We start from the raw sequence: 26,197 nt of genomic DNA, 5'->3' as shown, positions 1-26,197 counted from the left end.
TGTATTATTTTATTTAATCTTCAAAACAAACTGATGAAGACGTATCTATTTTCATTCTATAGATGAGAAATAAAAATTCTTAGAATGTTAAAGGATTTTTCTGAATGCATATATTTATTAAATATATCAATAGGCTAGGGTATAACATGCAGGATAGATTTGATAGGAATAAAAGAGAAAATAAGTAAAATATACAATATACTTCAATGTCAAAAATCATTGTAGAAATTTAGTCTCATGTAAAAGTAAATAAGTTATTAAAGTGTTCAGTCTGGATAAATACAATTGGAGAATTGGCCTCGTTCTACTATCTTTCAAATATCATTTGTTTCCCCTACTTCTTGGGCTAAGAATAAGTTTTATCACTGCCCCAAACTTAGAAATAATAACTCCTTTATGAATGCTCTCAAAACACGTTATTAATTCAACATATTGACTCATACTGTTACAGACCCAGTGAATATTTATTCCATGCTTTGTGTCTGCCCTATGTTATGTGTCTTAGGTCAGAAACTGTGCCTTTCTAATCTTTTCATTCCTAGTGCCATGAATATAGTAGATACTGTTTAATTGAATCGATGGCAGAAAAATGACAGGTAGGAGTTTTGACTGTTCCCCTGCTAAATATAAACCACAGATTTTTATGTATTATTTATAAATAATTTTGAATTAAATTTGGACGTTGAAGATAAATTTCTTATCCTGCACTGCTGTGTGATTTAAGAAACCTTTAAGGAAATGAAACAACACAATGAGTTAAACCTGTTTTAGAAAGACTAATACCCACCCAAAATGATCAAAGTCACCTCCCAATCTTTTCCATCTCTGTGTCTGTAGCCCGAAATAATTAGAAATAATACATGATTGCTAGTATGTAGAAGCAGATAGCAGAGAATGCTATGTAATACCTAACTTTCAAATGACGTGAGACAGAGGTGACATGAAGCTATAAGAGGCATTCTGTGACTTTGTGTGTGTGTGTGTGTGTGTGTGTGTAAACGTATGTATTTGATAGGAATAAAGAAGCACCCTGAGCTGTGCAAGTTCCTGCAGTGTCCCACCAGATACTTTCCACACACTATCAACCCCTGACCCAGCCACTGGAATCTACTTTTCCTTCCCCAAGACCTTGAAGACTAATCTCATTATACTTTTTATTTTTGTTTATATCAGTCACTGTTTGAATCCCAGGGCTACCTGGTCATCCTTTTTCCACTGCTTTCATTCCAGTTAGGTTCACATGCTACTTTATTAGGCTTTCCCAAACCATAATTGAAAATGGAACAAACATAGACATTCCCTAGATCCCCTGTTTGATTTATTTTCTTTTCTTTCTTTTTTCTTTCTTCTTTTTTTTTTCTTTTTTCTAGGAAATAAGCTTTTATTAATTAGTCCCAGAGGTTCTAAACTTTTTATGTCCATTTTTTTTTTTTTTTTTGTCTTAAACAGGAAGGGCCTTTTCTAGTCTTCTTACTGATATTCTAAATAGTTTTGTAAAATGTTTTCTTCTGTACTCTTCTCTCATATTTATTTATTTGTTTATTTTAAAATTTTTATTGGAGTATAGTTACTTTATAATGTTGTGTTAGTTTCTACACTACCACATAGTGAAGCAGCTATACATACACACATATCTCCTCTTTTTTGGATTTGCTCCCCATTTAGGTCATCACAGTACATTGAGTAGAGTTCCCTGTGCTATACAGTAGGTTCTCATCAGTTATCTATTTTATACATAGTATCAATAGTGTATATATGTCAATCCCTATCTCCTAGTTCATCCCACCTCCCCTTCCCCCCTTGGTATCCATACGTTTGTTCTCTACGTCTGTGTCTCTATTTCTTATTTCCACTCATAGAATACATCACTATTTGCAAGATACCTATTTTAATTATCTATTAGTTTGTTGGATGTTTCCTTCCCTTATGATATAAGCTACTATTCATCTTGCTATAACACAGCACCTAGAACAGTTTGTGGCACATGGTAAACAAGAAACAAATATATGTAGAATGAATGATTCCATCTGTTGGCTAGAATAAGGCTTAAATCAAGATGATATACATGTATAATTATATCATATTATTATAATTAATAATAAGTCAGAAATAATTTCTTTTTCTATCATTCTACCAGAGTAAAATCAATAGAGCTATACTTAATAAATTTTTTAAATACATTATTTTAATAGCATTACATAAATTGATTTCCTCTTATTTGTTATTTTTTAACCTACATGGTTTTATTTAAATTGCAAGGAATAATAACATCTATAAACCTTTGGATAGGTGTCACTAGTATTAAATATTAGTTATTAACTACAAAACTATAAAATAATAGATATGATAGTTTCTGATTAGCCAATCTCCACATTTTCCCCAGAGAGTTGTCTGTACTTTGAATCCAGACAAATGTATATACAGAATTCATTTTTATCAAAAATTTGTGTGTTAACTGTATAGTGAATCCCCTTTTGGGAGCAAAAACTGAAATGTGAGAATTATTTGTCATATTACATAGAAATGGTGTAGATATAATTATAAACATATATGTACATAGTTATATCATTTACAACTCTATATACACACAAATGTGATTACAAATATATTTGTCTGTCTCAAGATAAAAATGAGTAACATAAATCCATCATGCTAATTATAGAATCTTAATTATAGTCCATAGTATGTATCTAAGGGAGCTGATCCTGTGTTTCATCCAATGTGTTTACCCAACAAGTATTTATTGAACTTAAGAGTAGGAATTCATTAGCACTGTAAAATTGTAAAATACAATTACAAAATGCAAATCCAAATAGTGGCTCTTCCTTCATTATTATTTTAAAATAACCATTGCATACTTATATTGTACTATGTACTTTCATATACATTAATTGTTGTAATTTAATTCTACAATAATCCTGGGATGCAGGGAATATTATTCCTGTTTATCCAAATGATATTATTAAAATCAGAGAGGAAAAGTTACTTTCCCAAGGAGAAGAGAGGGGAACAGACAGAATCAATGAGATTAGTAAGAGGTAGATAAAAGCATAGGTAGACAACAGATGTGGAAGAGGGACCAGAAAAGCATAAAGATGATGATGGTAGTAAAGCAATGTGACATTAACTTCAACGAGAAACATCTCATGTTATTTCAGATTGTTCCTCTTGCCTTTCCATAAGCACAACCACAGTGTTCCCACCTCCGTTTTCTTGGCCAGATTGAATGCCTTCTTCTGAAGGTTGCTGTAGCTCTGGTTTAGGCCAGTCTCCCAATGAAGTCTCACTAGGAAGCAATAGTCACCACCCTAACTGCTGGTCTGTTGCTAGGAATCTAGGTGTTGAGCATAGTAGTAACTATTGGCTGCCATGTGCATTTGTGAGAAAATTCCCTGAAGTCTCCCAAATTTTAAGCCATCTCCAGAATGTGTATACTCAGAGCAGCCCATACAGAACTTAGTCTCACAGAGCATTGACTGTATACCATGTACTCTGTTAGCTTTATTCTATACATTGGTTTAATTATATGAAGATTTTCATGTCATAAGTGGTTTTATTACCATTTGATAAATGAGAAAATTGGGCTTCAAAAATGTTTAGTAATTGTTTAATACAACACCCTTATAATGTTAGGAAGCAGAATTTAGGATTTAATACAGAGTCTGTATATCTTAATGCCCATTCCACAGTGAGTAATTTTTGTAATAATTTGACCTGTGTGCTGTGTATTTCCTATTCTCTCTGCATTCTGATCACATAGTAGTAAGGCACGATTTTATGTCTTGGTCCCTTTGTGGTTGATGTGACTATGTGTCTACTTCTGGCTAATGAACTGTAAGAAGTGACATGAAATGCATCTAGGCTGAACATTTGATCCCAATTGTAAAATCTTCCTGAATTCTCTTTTTCTTCTAGCATGACAAACAGCATCTGATCAAGTGGTGTCAGCTTAAATCATCCCAAGTGTCTAAATAACTAGGATGAGTGAAACACACTGGCAATTAGTGAACATTGCATACTTACATTGCACTACGTACTTTCATATACATTGTTGTAATTTAATTCTACAATAATCCTGCGATGCAGGGAGTATTATTCCTGTTTATCCAAATGATATTATTAAAATTGAAATGTGAAATGAAGGGAAAATCTTCTGTTTTAAACCACTGAGACTTGGGAGTTGTTTGCTATCTCAGCATAACCATAGTCTGTTCTCACCAATAAAGAGAGAACTAGAATGTAAACTCCTATCACCTAACCACATATTCTGGGCTCCTTTTCCTCTACTGTCGTGGTATTTTTTTTTTTTTTTTTCATTTCCATTCCTAGACTTTTCTTCCTCTCTTTCATCCAGTATTTCTTTCTCCTCTGTGTTTCCTGCTGAGTCATAATTTCCTATCACAATTAAAACTCCTGTTGTAGTCACAAACCTGTAATATGCGTGTACTAATATTTCAGCATATTACCCTAGTCAGTTCACTGTAAATCCTGTTAGAGTCGGTGCCTTATCTAACATCCTTTTTCTTACCTTCTGCACTGATCGCACTGCTACATTGTTTGCTGATACTGGTAATCAAAGCCAAGCTAGAGGGAAGATCTTATGAGAACAGTAAGGAGTTCTCTTTGAGTATACCTAGTGGGACCACTGAAAGATCTTAAATAGCTTACATGTTTGTGTGGCCAGAGAATGTGATGCCCAGCTTTATAGTGCAGAGAAAACCAAAATTGCATTACTATCCCTTTACTTCCTAAATCAAAATGTTAGTCTATGAAAGTAGTTACCGTGCAAATGGAGCAAAGAGTTTGCATAATTTAATAAGTCCAGAGAGTGTTGCTATGCATGGCAGTGCACTATAATTCAAAGAAGTCGTTTGTGGGAGGTGATGTTTTACTTTTGGTATTAAAAGATTGATAGATGTGGATTGGTGAAGAGTGACAGGAGAGAACTCTAGGGAAGGAGAAAAACATTAAACAACACATCAAAACCGTGACTGCTCAGAGGATAGAAACCTTCAGGCAAACCCAGGAGCATTATTTCCTGACTGACTAAAAATTTTGCCATTCCATCTGAAATATCTTACTGCTTCCAGCATGTTCAAGGGAAGGCCTTTTAAAATGTTAATGTATTTTGCAGAGGTCAAGAAGCGATTTGGACCATTATGTAAAAGCAAAAATGGTCGTGATGAGGGAAGTAAAGACATCATGGTGGAATGATTGATTAAGTAAATGTTAAGGAATTAATATATAGATATATTTATTCCATATATATCTTAGTGATTGATTATTATTAATAAATCTCTGACTTTTTATGTTTTACTTTTTATTGAAGTATAGTTGATTCACAATTTTGTGTTAGTTTCAGGTGCACAACAAAGTGATTCAGTTATACATATACATATATATTATTTTTCAGATTATTTTCCCTTATAGGTTATTACAAAATATTGAGTATAGTTCCCTGCACTATACAGTAGGTCCTTGTTTATCTGTTTTATATATAATAGTGTGTATCTGTTAATCCCAAACTCCACATTTATCCTTCCCCACCTTTCCCCATTAGTGACCATAAGTGTTTTCTATGTCTGTGAGTCTATTTCTGTTTTGTATATAAGTTTGTTTGTATCTTTTTTTTTTTAGATTCCACATAAAAAAGATATCATATGATATTCATCCTTCTCTGTCTGGCTTACTTCACTTAGTATGATAATCTATAGGCCCGTCCATGTTGCTGCATATGGCATTATTTCATTCTTTTTATGGCTGAGTAATATTTCATTGTATAAATATACCACATCTTCTTTACTCATTCATCTGGCGATGGACATTTAGGTTGTTCCATGTCTTGGCTATTACAAATAGTGCTGCTGTGAGCATTGGAGTGCATGTATATTTTTGAATTATGTTTTTCTCCAGATATATGGCCAGGAGTGGAATTGCAGGATCATATGGTAGCTCTATTTTTAGTTTTTTAAGGAACTTCCATACTGTTCTCCATATTGGCTGTACAAATTTACATTCCCACCAACAGTGTAGGAGGATTCCTTTTTCTCCACACCCTCTCTAGCATTTATTAGTTGTAGACTTTTTGATGATGGCCATTCTGACTGGTGTGAGGTGATACCTCATTGTCATTTTGATTTGCATTTCTTGGCATTTTTCACATAACTAGAACAAAAAATTTTTAAATTTGTATGGAAACACAAAAGGCCCCTAATAGCCAAAGCAATTTTGAGAAAGAAGAATGGAGCTGGAGGAATCACTATCCCTGACTTCAGAGTATACTACAAAGCTACAGTAATCAAAACAGTATGGTACCAGTACAAAAACAGAAATATTGATCAATGGAACAGGATAGAAAGCCCAGAAATAAACCCATGCACCTATGATCAATTAATCTACAAAAAAGGAGGCAAGAATATACAGTGGAGAAAAGACACTCTCTTCAATAAGTGGTGCTGGGAAAACTGGACAGCTATACATAAAAGAATGAAAATAGAACATTCTGTAACACCATACACAATAATAAACTGAGAATGGATTAAAGACCTAAATGTAAGACCAGATGCTATAAAACTCCTCTAGAAAAACGTAGGCAGAACACTCTTTGACATCCATTGCAGCAATATCTTTTTGGATTCGTCTCCTAGAGTAATGGAAATAAAAACAAAAATGAACAGTTGGGACCTAATTAAACTTAAAAGCTTTTGCACAGCAAAAGAAACCAGAAACAAAATGAAAAGACAACCTATAAAATGGGAGAAAATATTTGCAAATGATGCAACTGACAAGTGATTAATCTCCAAAATTTAGAAACTGCTCATACAGTTCTCTCTCTCTCTCTCTCTCTCTCTATCTCTATCTATCTATCTATCTATATATATATTTACATATGTATATATATATAAACAACCCAATCCAAATGGGCAGAAAATCTAAATAGACTTTTCTCCAAAGAAGACATACAGATGGCCAAAAGGCTCATGAAAAGATGCTCAACATTGCTAGTTATTAGAGAAATGCAAATCAGATTTTTTAATCCAAAAATTATGTTTGAAAAAGGAGAACATTTATTTATTTTTCCTGATAAATGAAGTTCTGCTCTTAATTGAGCTAGTGCCTGAAGCCTAGTTTCCACAGGGCTATGCAAAGAGGGCTATGTTACAGCAGCATACACCATAGGATATAGAAGATTTGTGCATTGAAGGGCAACATATGGACCGTTCTTTGCACCAGAAGAAGACATTATCTTTAGGATACTGGACAGTAGGTAGTCTTGCCCTTTGCTTGGATTAGAGATACAATCTCTGTCTTCTAAGACTGTATATACACTTGCCTTTGCTCTGGAAGGGGACATTATCTCTGTGTTTCAAAGCTGCTTGCTGTACAAACATCCTTGTATAGATTCCAGAGCAAATGGCAGTCAGTGTCTCTGCTCAGGAGATGTGCAAAAACATGAGGGGGATTGTCTCCCAAGACACAAGGGGAGTACCACCTGTATCAGGAGGTCAGAGTCACCATCAAGTGTATCTAAGGCCTAAACTAATGATGTGTATTTCAAAGTTGATTTGCAAACCAAGTGCATAGGTATAACTTCATCCTACCTTTTACTGCTTAATTTTGTACTTTCTAGAACTTTAAGGAAAAAAATGTTTTGTCGACCTTCGAATGTGTTGCTTTCATGTTTATTCCTTTACACCAGGAAATATTTGCTAATCTGGGGAAAATCGGCATGTGGTTGACTAAATCACTTTCCTTACCAAAAATAAGTCAATAAAGGGATATATATAACTTTTAAAATCTTCAAGATAAGAACCTACTCGTCATTTGATCCTTTTGAGAATGAATTCTCAAAGCAGTACTATTATTACAGATGTGTAGGGTGATATGCATAAAGTCTGTCCCTTTATACCTCTATGACCCTACATTAAAATATTTTTTGTAAAACTTTAAAAGTAGTAGTTATAACTGCTTTCGTTTGAAGATTTGAAGTTTTGAAATGTTAAAAATGGGATGCATTAGCATTCTACTTACATCTATTCAATAAAATATAACAAAGTAGTCAAATAAATCAAATTCATATAGTGTATTAGAACCAAGCTTGTCAGGATTCCAGAAAACTCTGTTTATGCACTAGTCTTGGGGACTTATGAAGTTTTTTACCACTCTGGGATGAATTTCAAGTGACCTGAGCCACAATGCTTTCTCTTACCCAACTCAATAATTTAAAAAATTTATGTAGATAGATAGATAGATAGATAGTTGAAAAACAGTGGCTTTATCCCTGTTTCCCTGAACAGTTATTGATTCTTTTACTGATCAAGAAGCACCAGAATATTAGGGCCTAGATGCGGTTAAACAGGTTTGTCATTACTGTTCATTTTGATTGACTTTTGATTAACTTCCAAAGCCTTCTTATCTTTAGATATAGTTGTATTTTTCTCCTCATTTCTGTGGAAAGAATGTGCTAGTACACATCAGTTTGCTAAGGAAAACAAACTACTGATAGACCCAGATCTACCACTAATTAAGCACATTATACTACCTCCTGTTAAAAAATATTTATATAGGTGTCATAGTTTATAACAGGGTTCAGTTTGGTTACTCTAAACATGTACATGTACAAAAAAGGCTTATGAGTTAAGAACAGGCAAATGAGGTAAATTAACATTAATATACCACAACCTAATATTTGTATTCACTACTGCAATGTGTAAACTAATTGTAAGTTGTTTTGTACATCTTCCATTATTAAAATTCTATTGTGAATTCAATTAGCAAAGCTCTGTATTATAAATGAAAAGAAATATTCTGATTTATGAGCTTGACATTCAACATGTTTAAGGCATAAAAACCCTATGGTGTATAGATCACAGTTGAAAAGAATAGGATTAGTTTTAACTAATATTGCTTACTGCTTATTTCTGGTGTCGGATTCCCTGTATATGAGCTGAGAGATAGTGGTTTTAGAGCTATAAAATAGTAGAAAATATTCAATCCATCTTTAAAAGCATACAATACAGATGGGAAAAGTGAGTGCCTGAGAGGAAAAGGTCTTTATTGAAGATCACACAATTTGAACTAGCCACCAGTCTGTCTGAAAGTGATTGGAAGTTTATCAGTTGTGTGTGTTAAACAAATGGCCCATTCAAAGATTGGGCTGTCAGTCATTATACTACCAATTGGTAGAACCATCCAACAAAAAATGTCTATTTTCAACATCCTGTCAGAAGGATACTTACATATGCTATCAGCAATGGTGGCAATGTGGTTTTATTTTCTCCTAAAGGGCTTCTTTTCTCTTTCCCAATTTTTAAATAGACTATTTCCTTATAACGCTTTTAGGTTCACAGCACAATCGAGTAGAGAGTCTAGAGAGTGCCCATATACTTCCTGGCACCACATCTATAAGCTTCCCCCAGTATCAGCATCCTGCACCACATGGTACTTTTGTTACAATTCATGAACCTACAGTGACAAATCATTATTACCTGAAGTCCATGGTTTGCCTTAGCATTCACTCTTGGTGTTCTACACTTTATGGATTTTGACACATGAATAATAACCTGTATGCACCATTGTAGTAGCATACAGGATAATTTCATCCTCCTAAAAATACTCTGTGCTCTGCCTATTTATCTCTCTCTCCCATAACTCCCCATAAACTCTAATCATGTTATTGTCTCCATAGTTTTGCCTCTTCCAAAATGTCACGTTGTTGGAATCTTACAGAATATAGCCCTTACAGATTGGCTTCCTTCACTTAGTAGTATGCACTAAAGATTTCTCCATATCTTTTCATGTCTTGATAGTTCATTTCTTTTTAGTACTGAATAATAGTCCATTGTCTGGATGTACCACAATTTATTTATCTACTTACTTACTGAAGGACATGTTGGTCGCTTGATTTTGATAATTAAAAATAAAACTGTTATAAACATCTGTGTGCAGGTTTTTGTGTGGACATAAGTTTTCAACTCATCTGGGGAAATTCCAAGGAGTGTGATTATTGAATCATACGGAAGGGTATGATTAGTTTTATAAGAAAGTGTTACACTGTCTTCCAAAGTAGCTGCACCATTTTGCATTCTCATCAACAATAAATGAGAGTGGTTCCACATTCTTGTCAGCATTTGGTGTTGCCAACTTTTTGGATTTTAGCCATTCTAATATACATATAGTGGTATCTCACTATGGTTTTAATTTGCCATTCACTAAAGACATATGACATTTAACATATTTCTATATGTTTATTTGTAATCTGTATATTCTCTTGGTATAGGTGTCTGCTCAGGTCTTTTGCCCATTTTTTAAATTGGGTTATTAGTTTTCTCATCGTTGAGTTTGAGTCCATTGTATATTTTGAATAATAGTCCTTTATCAGATGTGCTATTTTCAGATATTTTCTTTCTGACTGTGACTCGTTTTCTCATTTCTTGACATTGTGTTTTGCAGAGAAGACATTTTTTAACTTTAATGAAGTTCAGCTTAACAATTATTTCTTTCCTGAATCATGCCTTTTTTGTAGTATTTTAAAAGTCATTGCCATACTCAAGGTCATTTACATTTTCTCCTGTGTTATTACCTTCTGGGAGGTTTATAGTTTTCCATTTCACATATAGGCCTAAGATTCATTTTGGGTGATTCTTGTGAAGGGTTTCAAGTCTGTGTCTAGATTCATTTTTTTCTTTTTTTACATGTAGGTGTCCAGTTGTTCCAGCATCATTTGTTGAAAAAGCTATCTTTGTTCCATTGTACTGCCATTGCTCTTTCATCAAAGATCAGTTGATTATATTACTGTGGGTCTGATCTGGACTCTACTCTGTTCCACTGAGCTATTTGTCAATTCTTCCACCAATGCCACACTCTCTTGATTACTGTAGCTTTATGATAAGTCGTAAGTGCATTCGTGTCAGTCCCCCCACCTCCTTCTTTCTCAATATTGTGTAGCCTTTTCTGGGTCTTTTTCCTCTCAAACTTTAGGATCAGTTGTCATTATCCATAAAATAAGTGGTTGAGATGCTGACTGGGGTTGCATTGAACATATAGATCAACTTGGGAGGAATTGAAATCATGACAATATTGAGCCTTTATATCCATGAACATGGAATATCTCTCCATTTATTTAGTTCTTTGATTTTGTTCATTGGAGTGCTGTAGTTGTCTTTATATAGATCTTGTACATATTGTGTTAGGTTTATATCTAAGTATTTAATATTTCTGGGTGCTAATGAAAGTGGTATTGTCTTTTCAATTTCAAATTCCACATGTTCATTGTTAGTATGTAGGAAGATGATTCACTAATTCTGAAGTTTGAGTAGAGATCTATCTTTTTCCATTGTACTGCCTTTGTTCTCTTGTCAAAGATCAGCTGACTATATATATGTGGGTCTGGTCTGGACTTTCCAGTCATAATCTGACAAAATACCTCCTGGAACTAATAAGTGATTGTAGAAATTTCATAAGATACAAGGTTAATATACAAAAGTGAATCACTTCCCTTTTTACCAGCAATGAATAAATGGAATTTGAAATTAAAAACATAATACCATTTATATTAGCACTCACAAAAATGAAATACTCAGGTATAAATCTAACAAAACATGTACAAGATCTATATGAGGAAAACTATAAAATAAACAAAATCAAAAAATAACTAAATAAATTAAGAGATATCCTATGTTCATAGATAAGAAGACTCAATATTGTCAAGATAACATTTCTTCCCAACTTGATCTATAGATTCAACACAATCTAAATAAAGCTCTCAGCAAGTTATTTTGTGAATATTTACCTCACCTACTGAAAAATTCCTGTGGTAATGAAGGTCAGTCATTGAAATGTCCACATGATACAGTATTTCAAAAGAATATATTTCTATTATTTGCCAGTTTATACGTCCTCAGGAAATTTTGCCAACTAAGTTTCTATAGAGACCTAACAAAAACAAGTGTTCTGACATTACCAAAACAAACAAGTAAATAAAAATACAACAATTTATATTTTAAAAATATATGCTTTGAAGTAATATAAACATTTGTCTTAATTGTATGAAGGTTTAGGAAATTATTGAAGGGAATTATGTATCCCTTATATTTTATTTTTACCCAAATTTTAGAATGAAATTTTAAGCATTCAGGCAAATTTGAAAGAATTTTACAGTGTGCGCCCATGTAACCAAGACATCAATGAATATTTTGCTATGTTTGATTTTCACATATTTATGTGTGTGTTTGTGTGCCTCTCCATCCCTCTTTCCATTTATTAATTTATCTTACTGTTGTATTAATTTCAAATTATATTATAGACATTAATCTCTTCTTTCTTACTTTAACTAGATTTAACTATATCATTAACTAGAGTTAATATTTATTTAGAATTTTTTTTTATTATTTTAAAATACTTTATCCATACAGTGGAAAACCCAAAACTTATGTCTTCATTCTCTGAGTTTTGACAAATGTGTACATTTGTGAAACAGGCATCTAGATACAGGTGTACCAAGATTGGAATGTCATCATTCCCCAAGGAAATTCCCTCACACCGCTTCCCAGGCAGTCTCTGACCCCATTCCCTCTGAGGCAAACAAAGTTCTGATATTTTTTACCATAATATAGTTTTGTCCATTCTAAAATCTCATGTAAAAGGGATCATGCCACATGTGCAGATTTGTGTAATACTTCTCTTACTCATTATAATGTTATTGAGATTCATCTATGTTATTGAGCTTCTCCATAATATATTTAATTTTATTGTTGAATAGTATTCCAGAATATGAGTATACCACAATGTTTTTTTTTTTTTTTTTTTTAAATCCAGATCCTATTGATGAAAACCTGGCTGGAATTCTTATAAATAAAGCTGCTAAGAACATTCCTGTATAAATCCTTCATGTTTGTGTATTTTAATTTCCTTTGGGTCAATAGATAGCAGTGAATTGCTTGTTTGTAGGGTAGGTATTTTTCCTTGAATAAGAAACTACCAAAACTTTTCCTAAAGTAGATATACAATTTTACATTCTCAAGATTAATGCATACAATTTCAGTTACTGCACATTTTGGAAATATTTGCTTTTTTCTGTGTTTTTAATTTTAGCCATTCTGAGGAATCTTATTCATTATAGTGTTTTTTTTTTTGTTTTTTAGAAATTCACGTTCTTTTATTTATTTATTTATTTATTTATGACTGTGTTGAGTCTTCGTTTCTGTGCGAGGGCTTTCTCTAGTTGCGGCAAGTGGGGACCACTCTTCATCGCGGTGCGCGGGCCTCTCACCATCGCAGCCTCTCTTGTTGCGGAGCACAGGCTCCAGACGCGCAGGCTCAGTAATTGTGGCTCACGGGCCCAGTTGCTCCGTGGCATGTGGGATCCTCCCAGACCAGGGCTCGAACCCGTGTCCCCTGCATTGGCAGGCAGATTCTCAACCACTGCGCCACCAGGGAAGCCCCATTATAGTTTTAATTTGAGTTTACTTGATGACTAGTGACATTGAGCATCTTTTCATTTGTGTACTGGCCATTCAAGAATTTTATTTTGTGAAATCTGTTCAAATCTCTTTGCCTATTGTTTGTTTTATATATATATATATATATATATATATATATATATATATATATATATATATACACACACACACACACACACACATATATTTAATATTTGGTTTTTAAAGTTCTGTACATTTCATAAGTACTTCAAAGTATATAAATTATTTTATGGAAGTATTTATATTACTGTAAAATTTCAAGGTCAGTAAAGCCACTGTTAACTTCGTCAGTGTGATTTCATAGAAAACAATGTGAAGACAATAAGAAGGGTCTGCATTTGGGCAGAAGTTTTAAATGTTTAAGTAAACAATAATTGAAAGCTATAACTATTAGCACAAATTAGATATAACTAAAATAATGCTATATTTTATTACTGTACACCTAAAGATATATCTGTATATTTTTATGTATGCATGTGTATTTATATATGTTTGTATATTTATAATTATATATAGTAATATATTTTATAATATATAATTACATATTTACTGTGATATATAAACATTCATGTAATTCTAAAACATAGATTGTTCATTGTTAAAAAATTTAGGAATTCATCTATTGCAGTTAGTTTATGAGCCACTAAAATTAATCGGTCACACCCAATTTAAGATCTAAAATAGTGTTTCCCTAGTATATGATCTCTTTAACTCACTTCTCTGAGAAGATTAACGATATGCAAACCAGAAATAGCAGATATAGCATTTAAAAGAAGGAATTAAAACTCCAATTAGGAAAAGAAAGTGTAAGAGAACATGTTAACTATTGTGATGAGAAAAATATCTCTTGCTTTATCACATCATACTAGATTTTTAACAAGTCTTAAAAATGAACTACTATTTTATCTTTGAAGAATATGAAAGTAAAAGATATTTAACCTTACTGTGTTTACATTCCTATCAGTACCATAAGCATGTGGCCAAGTGTTAATACAGCTTCAACATTACGTCACTCATTTTATCAATTCCATTTCATCAATTGAATACTGTTGACTTTCACTTTTTGTGTTTATCATTTAAGTTTATTTTAACAATACAGATATTTAAGATATGTGAATAAATTTTATAATATATATATATATATATATATATATATATATATATATATATATATATATAAATAAATTGAGGACAATTCTAAAAGCTTTTTTCCAAGGGAAAAAATTAAATTTTTGACACCTAATTGCATTTATTTATACATAAGTTACAAAAACTTCACTAAAAGTTGAAGTGTATCTGATCTGTCTACAAGTCTAATACCTTCATTTGGCTAATGAAAAATTCAGGTCCTAATTGCTAAATGCCCAAGTTGCTAAAATCAATTAGTGATAGATTTGCAAATAAAATTCTCATCTTCTAACTAAGAGTAGGTAGGGACTCTACACATTAGTGATATCTTTTTTGATAAATTTGTTTAAAATGCTCCTTCAAAGTACTTACATGCATGTATTTTGTGTATTGTGTGTAAAAATATTTCCATCACAACAATATTTTTACCAATTCTACTAGATTTTCAGTTCCTATATAAAAACTCTTTCTTCAAAACTTGGGATTCCAAATAAATATGTGTTCCCCCAAAAGAAAAGCAATTCCTTTTAATTCTCCATGTGAAATATCAGCCTACTGTTTAAGTCCATCTTTATAATCACCCCCTTAAAATGATAAATATAATTGGGTTATACACTATAGATTAAAACTTCTTGCTGTGTTCAGTGTCTCTCTCTCTCTGGAAAACTGTTCCTGAAGATCTTAGGATTTTTCTTTTCTTTTCTTTTTTTTTTTTAAAAAGATTGATTGATTGATTGATTGCTATGTTGGGTCTTCGTTTCTGTGCTAGGGCTTTCTCTACCTGCGGCAAGTGGGGGCCACTCTTCATCGCGGTGCGCGGCCTCTCACTATCGTGGCCTCTCCTGTTGCGGAGCACAGGCTCCAGACGCGCAGGCTCAGCAGTTGTGGTTCACGGTCCCAGTTGCTCCGCGGCATGTGGGATCCTCCCAGACCAGGGCTCGAACCCGTGTCCCCTGCATTGGCAGGCAGATTCTCAACCACTGTGCCACCAGGGAAGCCCGGATTTTTCTTTTTGATTGATATAATAAAATCCCTTATTCACCTCCCAGAAGTCTACATTCATTGCCCCTGAGAAATTGTATTTGAGAAATTTTCTGCTGAAAATGGATTCTAATGGCCAAGTCATTTGGAGAAAACTGCATATTGTACTTCTGTGAAAATCCACAGTGCACAAGAGCATATTAAAATCTGAGGGGCTTCCCTGGTGGCGCAGTGGTTGAGAGTCCGCCTGCCAATGCAGGGGACACGGGTTCGAGCCCTGGTCTGGGAGGATCCCACATGCCGCGGAGCAACTGGGCCCGTGAGCCACAATTACTGAGCCTGCGCGTCTGGAGCCTGTGCTCCGCAACAAGAGAGGCCGTGATGGTGAGAGGCCTGCGCACCGCGATGAGGAGTGGCCCCCACTTGCTGCAACTAGAGAAAGCCCTCTCACAGAAACGAAGACATAACACAGCCATAAATAAATAAATAAATAAATAAAATTTAAAATCTGAGAAATATTCTAAACTTTGCTTAACCTAGAATTTCCCAACTAAATGAACTATAGAAAATTTTGAACACCATCTGATATTCTAGGAAACACAATTCAGGGAACTCTGCTCTAGTGGCTTTTTAGAATTAATTGTTGCTATACACATCAGCTGACTTTGCATTTCTCTTGAAACTAACAATGTTAAAACTCTGGCTTAATATCTAGTTGTAGTAACAAATAGTAAAGTATTATTAATCCAGTCTCTTATTTTAGGGTATCTTTTTCTAGAAAGAGAATGCTGATGATAATTTAAGAATTATGAGACAGGATTTAAATCACAAACTGGCCATGTATGAACACTATTTCTCAAAATATTGCTGTGAGTAACTAGACTGTGTTGTTTAGGGAAAATATTGAACTACATCAATTTTTAATTTGAGGTAAGTTAGATACAGTAATGTACATAGGTCATCACTGTACATTTAAATACACGCTTCTATATGTATCCACTCACAGAACTACCACTCAGATTATAATGTAAAATATTTCCTGCAATCCAGAAGATTCCTCTTGCCAATTTGAATCCATACTACCTTCTGTAGGTAATTACTATTCCACGTTTTTCACCATTAATTTGTTTTGCTTTTGAACTTCATATAAATGGAATCCTACTGTAAGAAGTATTTTATATATGGATTTTTTTTCTTTTTTGCTAAACACTATGTCTGTGATATTTATCCACATTTTTGTATGTAGAGGAAGCATATTGTTCTTATTACTCTAAAGTTTTGTCACACAAAATTCACAATTTTTATGCATTCTGCTAATGAAGTATATTTGAATTGTTCCCAGTTTGGGGCTATTAAGAAGTTCTCATGTATGGCTTTTGTTGGGCATATGCACTTATTTCTCTTGGAGTGTAATTGTAAGGTGGGCATATATTTAGCTTTAATAGATAATTCCAAAGAGTTTTGAAAGTGCTTGTACCAGCATATTTATTTTTGTAAAATATTTTAGCATGATTCTTAGGAATTATTTTATTCTAGATCTTTCTTTTGTCTACCTAGTTGGAAAAAATGAGATGTGAGCAGATGTAATGTTATTGCTGCTGATGATGAATGTTGAATACAACAATTACAGGATGATTAAGTGACTGAATATTCATCCTCCAAGAGAAAAAAAATACTAAAACTGAAGCTCCAAAATTTCTTGCCAAATCCCTTTTTGAAAGTTTAGTATGATGTGAATTAGTATGCAATATCTGACTCAGAAAAAGTCATTCTTCAATTATGAATTTACCTTAATGATAAATCACAGAACTTTGTAGTTTAAATTTTTCTTAAAGGTATTTATCTCTTTTGATATGTTAGGAAACTTAATGATTAACAACTTAAACCTCTTAGAGCTTTTGTATATAACATAAACATCAAAGTTTTTGACATTATTTATTTAATTATTGCATGTAAAATACACTCCAGGTATGGAATTTCATATTTACATTCTTTAAAATAAGGCTTTTGAAGCAGCTTCCATCTCTCCTCAATCCTTACTAGGGTTGACCTCAACATTTTATTTTTTTAATATTTGCTGATAATTACCAAAACAGATTTTACTGTAGAAAACTGTATTCTTCTGAAAGAGTGCTTACTACTGAAAAGCATAATAATTTTTGTATTCATTTTGTGACTATCTTATTTTTCTAATAGTTTTATTACTATTAATAATAGAGATTTGCTGAGACTAGGATCTTATTGAAATTACCTAAGTTTATAGGATATAAGATGTTACACCAGTAGAAGACATAAACTCAGCTATTTTTTGAATTATGTGTCAACTGGTAGAATTACTGAGCTTCTAAATGAAGCTACTGTGGCTTATTTCTTTTTTACTGATCGAATTATAGAAAAATGATTGTCTTAATCAGTTCAGGCTGCTATAATAAAAATACCATAGACTGAGTGGCTTAAAAGACATTTATTTATCACAATTCTGAAGACTTGAAAATGAAACATCAAGGTGACAGCAGATCTGTTGTCTGGTGAGAGCTCTCTTAATGTTTCAGAGATAGCAGTCTTCTCATTATGTCATCACATGGCAGAGAGAGAGGGAGAGAGAGAGAGAAAGCCAGCTCTCTCACATTTCTTCTTGTAAGGGCACTAATCCCACTTATGAGGGTTCCATCTTCATGACCTAATCACCTCCCATAGTCTGTACCTCCCAATACCATCACATTGGAGATTAGGCACCAACATGTTAATCTGGAGGAAATACATTCAGCCCATAGCAGTGATCTCAAAACTATTTGCTTCCATTTGTGTGTTAGTGCTGTTATCAGGAATGTAAGAAAAGTGAATTGATTTCTGGCAACAAAATGATCATCTGTTGGGAGTTTTACCTGTTACCAGTTATAAATGGTAACAAATATTACTGACTCTCAACAGAAAATGTATATATAGTATCATCATGGTGAAACATTATACAAAGCTGAAGCAAAACGTTTTATATTTCTGTCGAGTTTGTTTCTTTTGAACAATTAAAGAATATTTTGAGAATTACAGGTGTAAACTGACTCTAGGGTCTCTAAAGCAGTGGGTATAAATCTTGACTGCATATTAGGATCATCTGTGATCATATAAAAATACAGATGTCTGGTCCATTCCTTTAGAAGATTGAATTAGAGCTTCTGGGATTGGGTGCTAGACATGGATATTTGCAAAGGTTCCTGGATGATTCCAAAGTGCAGTCAGGATAGACAACTGTTCTACTAATGGCTAGAATTCCATATCAAAGAGTTGAATATAAAAAGGCATAAGGATATTGATTTTTATTTAAAAAGCAATATTAAGCATTTTTAAATTTAGAAATTATACATAAGTCATATAATAAGAATATATGGAGAATACACAGAATAAATTCAAAATATATATAATATAGTCTATAATATATAATTAGAAAAAATATATATTCTAGAAAAACTATGTTATAGAAAAGATATATATTCTAGAAGGAATTTTCAATATTTCTAAATTAAAAATATATACTTTCATGTATAAATATATATGTATGTGTGTGCATATATATGCATATATATACAATTTGAATAAAACTAATAAGGAAAAATGTTTCCATATAAAAAGTAACCCACATTGGTGAAAACTTTGTGCAGGTGGGAGAAATTGTATTTGCTGCTGCAGTTGTAAGAACAAAGAAAATAATAATGCAATGACATTAAGCAGAGAGGATGTGAATGTGTGATGCCTGGGGTGGGTTGTTGTCTATGATATATACTTGATATCAGAACTGGAAAATCTAACCTTTAATCTTTCAAGCCACAATCAAGGCCTGGGAGAATGAACTCAAAACAAATAACAAGAACAGAACTTCCAGAGGGTCTGTTTGGATCATCTCTTTAATTAGAATCCTTTAATTTCTGAGTTGGCTGGGGAAAGATGCTTGGAAGCCTTTAATGACAATTTACGGTGAAAGAAATTCCAAAAGGAGCCAACACCTTTGTTCAGGCCAGGGTGATTCTGTTCATAATGAAGAAAATATCTTTCGTTTAAGCCACAACTGACAGCAGTTGAAAATTGTGAAGCAAGATGCCTGTGTAAAGCTTAGATATTTAAAATCTTCCAATATTAACATACTTTTATTTAAGTATGTATTAGTACAGAGATTTCAACAGTATTTAGTACTTATACATTCAGGGAGATAATTTATCAAGCAAAAACTTGAGTTAACTGCAGGACGCAGTTGATATGCATAAGATAGACGTTCAAGCTGGTTTTTTGGGGGGTTGGGTAAGTGAAGAAACAACAGAGTTGATACTTGAAAAAGAACGTTGGTGTTAGGTAGCAAAAAGAAGGGGTAAAAGTGTTCTAAGCAGGAGGAAAGACATAACTATTCAGAAACCCTGAGAATTATTTCAATATTTTCAAGGATTGAAAGTATTCACCCTACAGGGAAATAGAGGGAGTAACTCAGTTTAAAGAGGTAAGGAGCAGAGAGACAGTGGAGGATACCATAAATAATAGTAAAACTTTTGGATCTTAATCTGGTATTGACAAGAGGCTAATGGAAAAGATATAAGATGAAGAAATAATATAAAGTTAGTAACTTTATATACCTTAAAAGTTAAAAAAAAATATTTTGCTAATTTTTAATCTAACATAATTTTGTGCAGGAGCTAATTTTCATCATGTTTCATTTAATCATATTTTGGAAAGGCTGGTCTTTCTGCATAATAACCTGGAGCTCAGATTGCACTGTTGTCTAGGTGCCATTTGCCTGCTTGAAAGTCAGCAATAACACAACAAACCCACTTCCTTAAGGCATTGAATCAGAAAGTGTGGTCCCAGAATCAACTCTGCCAGCATCCATCAGGAACTTGTTAGAAATGTAAATTTTCAGATACCACCCAGATCTACCAAATCAACTTTCCTGGTAATTCTGACTCAGCATAAGATTTGAGAATGACTGGGAAAAACAGAAGGCAAAATGTTCCAGTTTTCTTTTTTTCTTTATTTTTTTTAGTATAGTTTTTAGTGCTTGTTATCATTGGTGGATCTGTTTATTGGTTTGGTTGCTCTCTTTCTTTCTTTCTTTTTTTATGACTTTTTAATTTTTTTATTTTTAATAATATTGTTCCAGTTTTCTTAACATAAGAAAATAACTCCCCTTGTCCCCTGAAATCAAATAAAAATTTCTAATAAGTGTATAAGAATTTAAATCATAAGTATTCCTTTTCTAACATAAGAGTTCACTTACTGTATGCTACATATTTTGGATGTGTTAAAAATCATCATTTAACAAATGATTATTCTTTTTTGATTGAATAATCTCAAAAATGCCTGTTAAATAGTCATTCAGCTTATAGGAAGTTACTTTAAATAACATGCAGCCACTTGTAAATGGATGAAACTCCTCAGTGTTACTTGAAAACATGCTAATTTATTTTGAACTAAAATCTGTCTCCTTGTAGCTTTCAATTATGGGTGCTAATTCAGCTCTGTCACTTTTTTTCATAAAATATCTGATATTCTTTCCACAGAGCAGCCCTGGAAATATTCCTCAAGCTAACATTTTTAAATTTTATTAACTATTATTCATATGACTTGTCTTCTAACTTTGCTGAATGCACTCCATTGTATCCCTTCCCTGTGAAGTGAGGTGCTTGGAATAAAACCCAGTTCTCTAGGTGTGGTTTTCCCCCAACTAAACTCAAACTTCCTTCTGGATATGACATTTGTATCAAAGTACTTAAGTTATTAATAATGAATTAGTTGTTTCTTTTCCTTTTCTTCCCCCATCTTATTAAAGATGACACACATTAGTTACTCTAAAATCTACAATCTAGAATCTAATTTTGTGCTTTTGTTTTTTGGTTTTTTGTGGGAGAGATGTTTTTTTCTATCATGCTATTAAGTCAGGCTATTTTATTGTGAATTGGGGGAGCTCTCTGTATTGAGAATTAAACCAGTATCTTATCTTTATTTTTGTTAAAGATCAAAATCCCCGTTTTATTCATTTTTTCCACTTAGATTCATGTTATTCCCAAATCAATATATTCTTTTGTATATATCTATCTAAGACAATGCTTGCAACTTAGACAACGTTGATATAGCTGTTGGCATAGAAAATGTGAACAATTATTCAAATAGATGCAAGGGCACTTGGTTGGTCCAGAATCAACCTATGTAATTCAGCATCCCATAATGATACTATGAAATGTATTCAATACTTTGCTGAAGTGAAGATCTACTCTATCTCTACTTGTGATAACCTTCAAATAGGAAAATAAAAAATTTAGTATATGATGACTTTTACTTAATCATCAGACTCTCAGCTTCTGGGTATACAAAGCATGTTGTTCAGTAAATGCTTCTGGAAAATTGTTTGAAATTAAAATTCTTCTGTCTGTGATTTGATGAATCTGTTTTGATATTTTGTCTCTTTTTTAATTGGGGGGAGTGAAGAAGATGGAATTCATTTAGACCATGAAATTTGAATTTGATTGAAACAGGAATATTTACTATTTATAATCCCTTTAGTTTTCCTGAGATTTTACCTTTTACCAATGTTTTTCTAAGGTTTTATTCTCTCTTGGTTTTATTTGCTTCAAAACGAAGCAAAAGCAAATTGAAGATTTTTCCTTCGTGCATGGCAATCATAACAAAACAACAGACCTGTTATTTGCTTGCTTTTCCTTAAATACAAGTAAAATTATAAACCAATAAATAGCCACACAGATTTTTGTTCAACTTAACTTTCATTAATTGGAGTAGTTTTATATAAGCTACTCTGTAAGTAATTATCATTGCAATGTTTCATTTGGAATTCATTTGTTACTTTTTCTCATTCTCTTATTCAAAGAGAATAAAAGTTTGATTTATTTCCTCTGAACAGAGATACGTTAGTTATGATGATGAAGAACACAGGAAATCTGAAGAGAGTTCTCAGACCTCTGAATCGCTGTGTTTTATACACTCACACTACTGCATATCCTCATAGATTTCTTCAGATTTGGTGCATCAGTAAATTGTCTTTATAGATACAAAGAAAATGAATTTTCTATCAGAAACAAGTTATCACTTTAAAATATCCAAATAATAGTTATCTTGAGAGACAGGATAATCTGTAATGTGAATGCATTATTACACACTTGGATCTAACCAAATATCAGATATACTTTATTCCATTTTTAAAACTTATAGAACATTGTTGAAATGTTAACTTCATCTTTCAAGCTCTCAAATTATGTTATTATTTTCTTAAATGGAAGTGTCCATTGAGAACATAGGAATTGAGTTTTGAACTCTTTGAAAAAAGATAAAAATCTATAGCTCTCAGATCAATAACAATTTTGAAATACATAGGGAAACCAAAAGGGGAATAATAACCCCTCCCAGGCGAAATACATTTGGAATAAACCACAAAAATTGCCACAATTCACCATTAAAAAAGTAATAAAAAGGGAATTACATTTTAGATGGTGTCAATTTTCAAAAGCATCCTACAGAGATACAAGCCATAATGTCTTAAAAATAGTAATAATAGCAAGCCACATATTTGTTATGCCAGACTGAAAGTTTTATAAATACCCAGATATTGTTAATGTTAACAGTGGAATACCAGGTCAGGACATAATTGAGTAAACAACATCCATTATCAAAATTGAAGTTTGAGAAAGAATAGCAAAAATAAGGTTGGGGGGGCAGGTCAACAAGAGGGAGGGGAGTAAGGAGAAAGAGGCTATAAAAGCAAAGGCAATAATATGTGCAGTGGAAATGATGTAAAGGAAAGAAAAAAAAAAACGAGTATATTTCCCCTAATCTATGTTACAGAAGTTTGGGAGTCAGCATGGTGCATTATGAAATTAGGTACCTAAAGCATGTATTTTAATAATGGTTGGGTTAAGAACACTTTAAATCCATTAAATATTAAAGGAGAAAGCAAAAAGAATATTAAATATTGCATCTGGTGCCTACACTGAAAACACCCTGAGGCTAATAACAGATTCAATTTCAGAGACCACCTTCTAAATGCTGTATTTTTGTTTAAATGCTGATTACACTGACTCTTTTTTTTTTTTTTTTTTTTTAACCTTGCTTCAGGAGCCCCACTTAATTTAACTATGACAGTTTGTGATGTAAATTAAATTACGAAATGTTGCGGAACAAAAGTCACGTTAACATATGAGTTGGGTATCTCGAAGGTATCAAATCCAAAGCCCTGTATTTTAGTGTTCAGGAGACTGAATATTTGGAGGTAGAGTGAGCCATCACGCAAGTGACAGAACTGTTCAATGGCAGACCACCATGACCAGGCAGGAATACTGGGTGCTTCCCTCTACACTACACAAGGACTTTACCTGTCTTTTCTACACCAACCCCTGATAACGTTTCCTGTTCATGAACCTGATGCTTTAGTGCCTGGCTAGTAATTATATGTGGATACATTGGATGCATACTGGATTCTGGATATATAGAGTATATTGTATCTGGCTGATATAACTGTAAAAAACTAAGAAATATTTTGATTTGACTTTTCTCCAAAATCATTAAAATTAGTATATTTTTCAGATTTCCTTATAATGAAGCTGAAAATAATCTCCTTGTTATTAGTACTATTATTTATTTTAAGTAATATTAAAAGTTGTGTTATGTTCATTAGATACGTGACTTTGCTCATTTTCACTATAGGTTGTTTTTTTTTTTTTTCACTATAGGTATTTTAACTTTTATTAGTATATTAGAATACCTGATATGTTAAAGACATTAACACTTTGGTCCTACTTACTACAGAATTTTTCCCAGTCTTAAATAGCTTCAAAGGATTTTAGTGAATAGTATTTTCAATGATGAAAATTTAAAATACTTATTAGTCACACTGAATTTCTTTATGCTTTTAAATTTTTTTTTTAAATTTTTATGTATTTATGTATTTATTTATTCATTTATTTTTGGCTGGGTTGGGTCTTCGTTGCTGTGCATGGGCTTTTCTCTAGTTATGGTGAGTGGGGGCTATTCTTGTTGCGGAGCATGGGCTCTAGGCATGTAGGCTCAGTAGATGTGGCTCGTGGGCTCTGGAGTGCAGGCTCAGTAGTGTGGCGCACGGACTTGGTTGCTCCACGGTCTTCCTGGACTAGGGCTCGAACCTGTGTCCCCTGCATTGGCAGGCGGATTCTTTCTTTTTTTTTTTTAATTATTAGCACCTTTAATTATTATTTATTTATGTATTTATTTATTTTGGCTGTGTTGGGTCTTCATTTCTGTGCGAGGGCTTCCTCTAGTTGTGGTAAGTGGGGGCCACTCTTCATCGTGGTGCGCGGGTCTCTCACTATCGTGGCCTCTCTTGTTGCGGAGCACAGGCTCCAGACGCGCAGGCTCAGTAGTTGTGGCTCACGGGCCTAGTTGCTCCGCGGCATGTGGAATCTTCCCAGACCAGGGCTCGAACCCGTGTCCCCTGCATTAGCAGACAGATTCTCAACCACTGTGCCACCAGGGAAGCCTGGCAGGCGGTTTCTTAACCAATGTTTTGTTCTATTTTATATAGGAATAACTCCCAATATTGTAGTCATCAAGCCAAGTATTTATCGAGTTATTTTTTTTTTTTCTCTGCTGGAATTGTACTACAGGCAAACCATTAATCTAAAATACTTATCCTAGAATGAATATAATTACATGGTTTAAATTTATATTTAAAAGTGTAAATACACATTCCAAAGTGTTTAAAATATATTTTGTTATTGTTTTTGTGTTGACTTTGGGGTCAGAAATCTTTAATTTTTTCCTCCAAATTATTAACTAGCTTTTGAAATAGAATTCTTGTGATTAATATTTTCTAACCTCTTTAAATGCTATTTAGTCATAAATTAAATTGCCAAATAAACACAAATCCAGAAGATGATATTCAAAATATTTGACAATAAGCATGGTTATGGGCATTGACCCATCAGAAAGACTGTTGTATGTATTTATCAGCTAACAATCTGTCCTGCAAAACTCTGTGTCTGTAATTTATAATTTATACCGTTAATGTATCTGTTCACTCTGACGTAAATGTAACAGTTTTACTTAGTATAGCTTTATGATATTCTTTAATCCTGAGTGGGCATGCATCATCCTTGTTATAATTCATTTTTCAGAATTTTTTCTACTTACTGGCACTTTCTTCTATGAACACTTTGGAGTAATGGTAGTTAAATTACAGACTTATTTATTAATGTATCACATTAAAATTATTAATTAACTTGTTCCTATATCAAATACTGTATTTGTTGACAGTCTCATATCACTGAATTTTACCTTGAGAAGAACCATCATATTATAATAATGAATTTAACTTTTTCCATGAAGAAACAAAATGTCTCTCAACTAACTTTCCGTTGACATCTCTTTCTAATATTTCCTAGTTCTCCTGATAATGGTGCTATACATTTTAAATTGATTTCTAAGAGTTTTACATGTTCTGCTATTGTAAACTGGTCTGTTTTGGTAATATTTTAAATATTCAAGTGATATGACTTAAAATTATTCCTTGCAACTGTATAAAAATGATCCAGATTTTTGTAATTAATTTTGTTTTTGGATAACTCTATTGGTTCTCACATATTTTG

At 32.9% G+C, this 26,197-nt stretch overlaps 1 protein-coding gene across 5 annotated transcripts in view; it reads left to right on the top strand.

Moving 5' to 3' along the window:
- FSTL5 (follistatin like 5) overlaps positions 1-26,197 on the top strand; it is a 773,228-nt gene that overhangs the window by 58,151 nt on the left and 688,880 nt on the right. The gene's annotated exons all lie outside the window — the stretch shown is intronic.

Source organism: Balaenoptera acutorostrata, chromosome 5 (assembly GCF_949987535.1).
Source record: "Balaenoptera acutorostrata chromosome 5, mBalAcu1.1, whole genome shotgun sequence".
Lineage (NCBI taxonomy): Eukaryota > Metazoa > Chordata > Mammalia > Artiodactyla > Balaenopteridae > Balaenoptera > Balaenoptera acutorostrata.
This window is presented reverse-complemented; position numbering and strand designations above follow the sequence as displayed.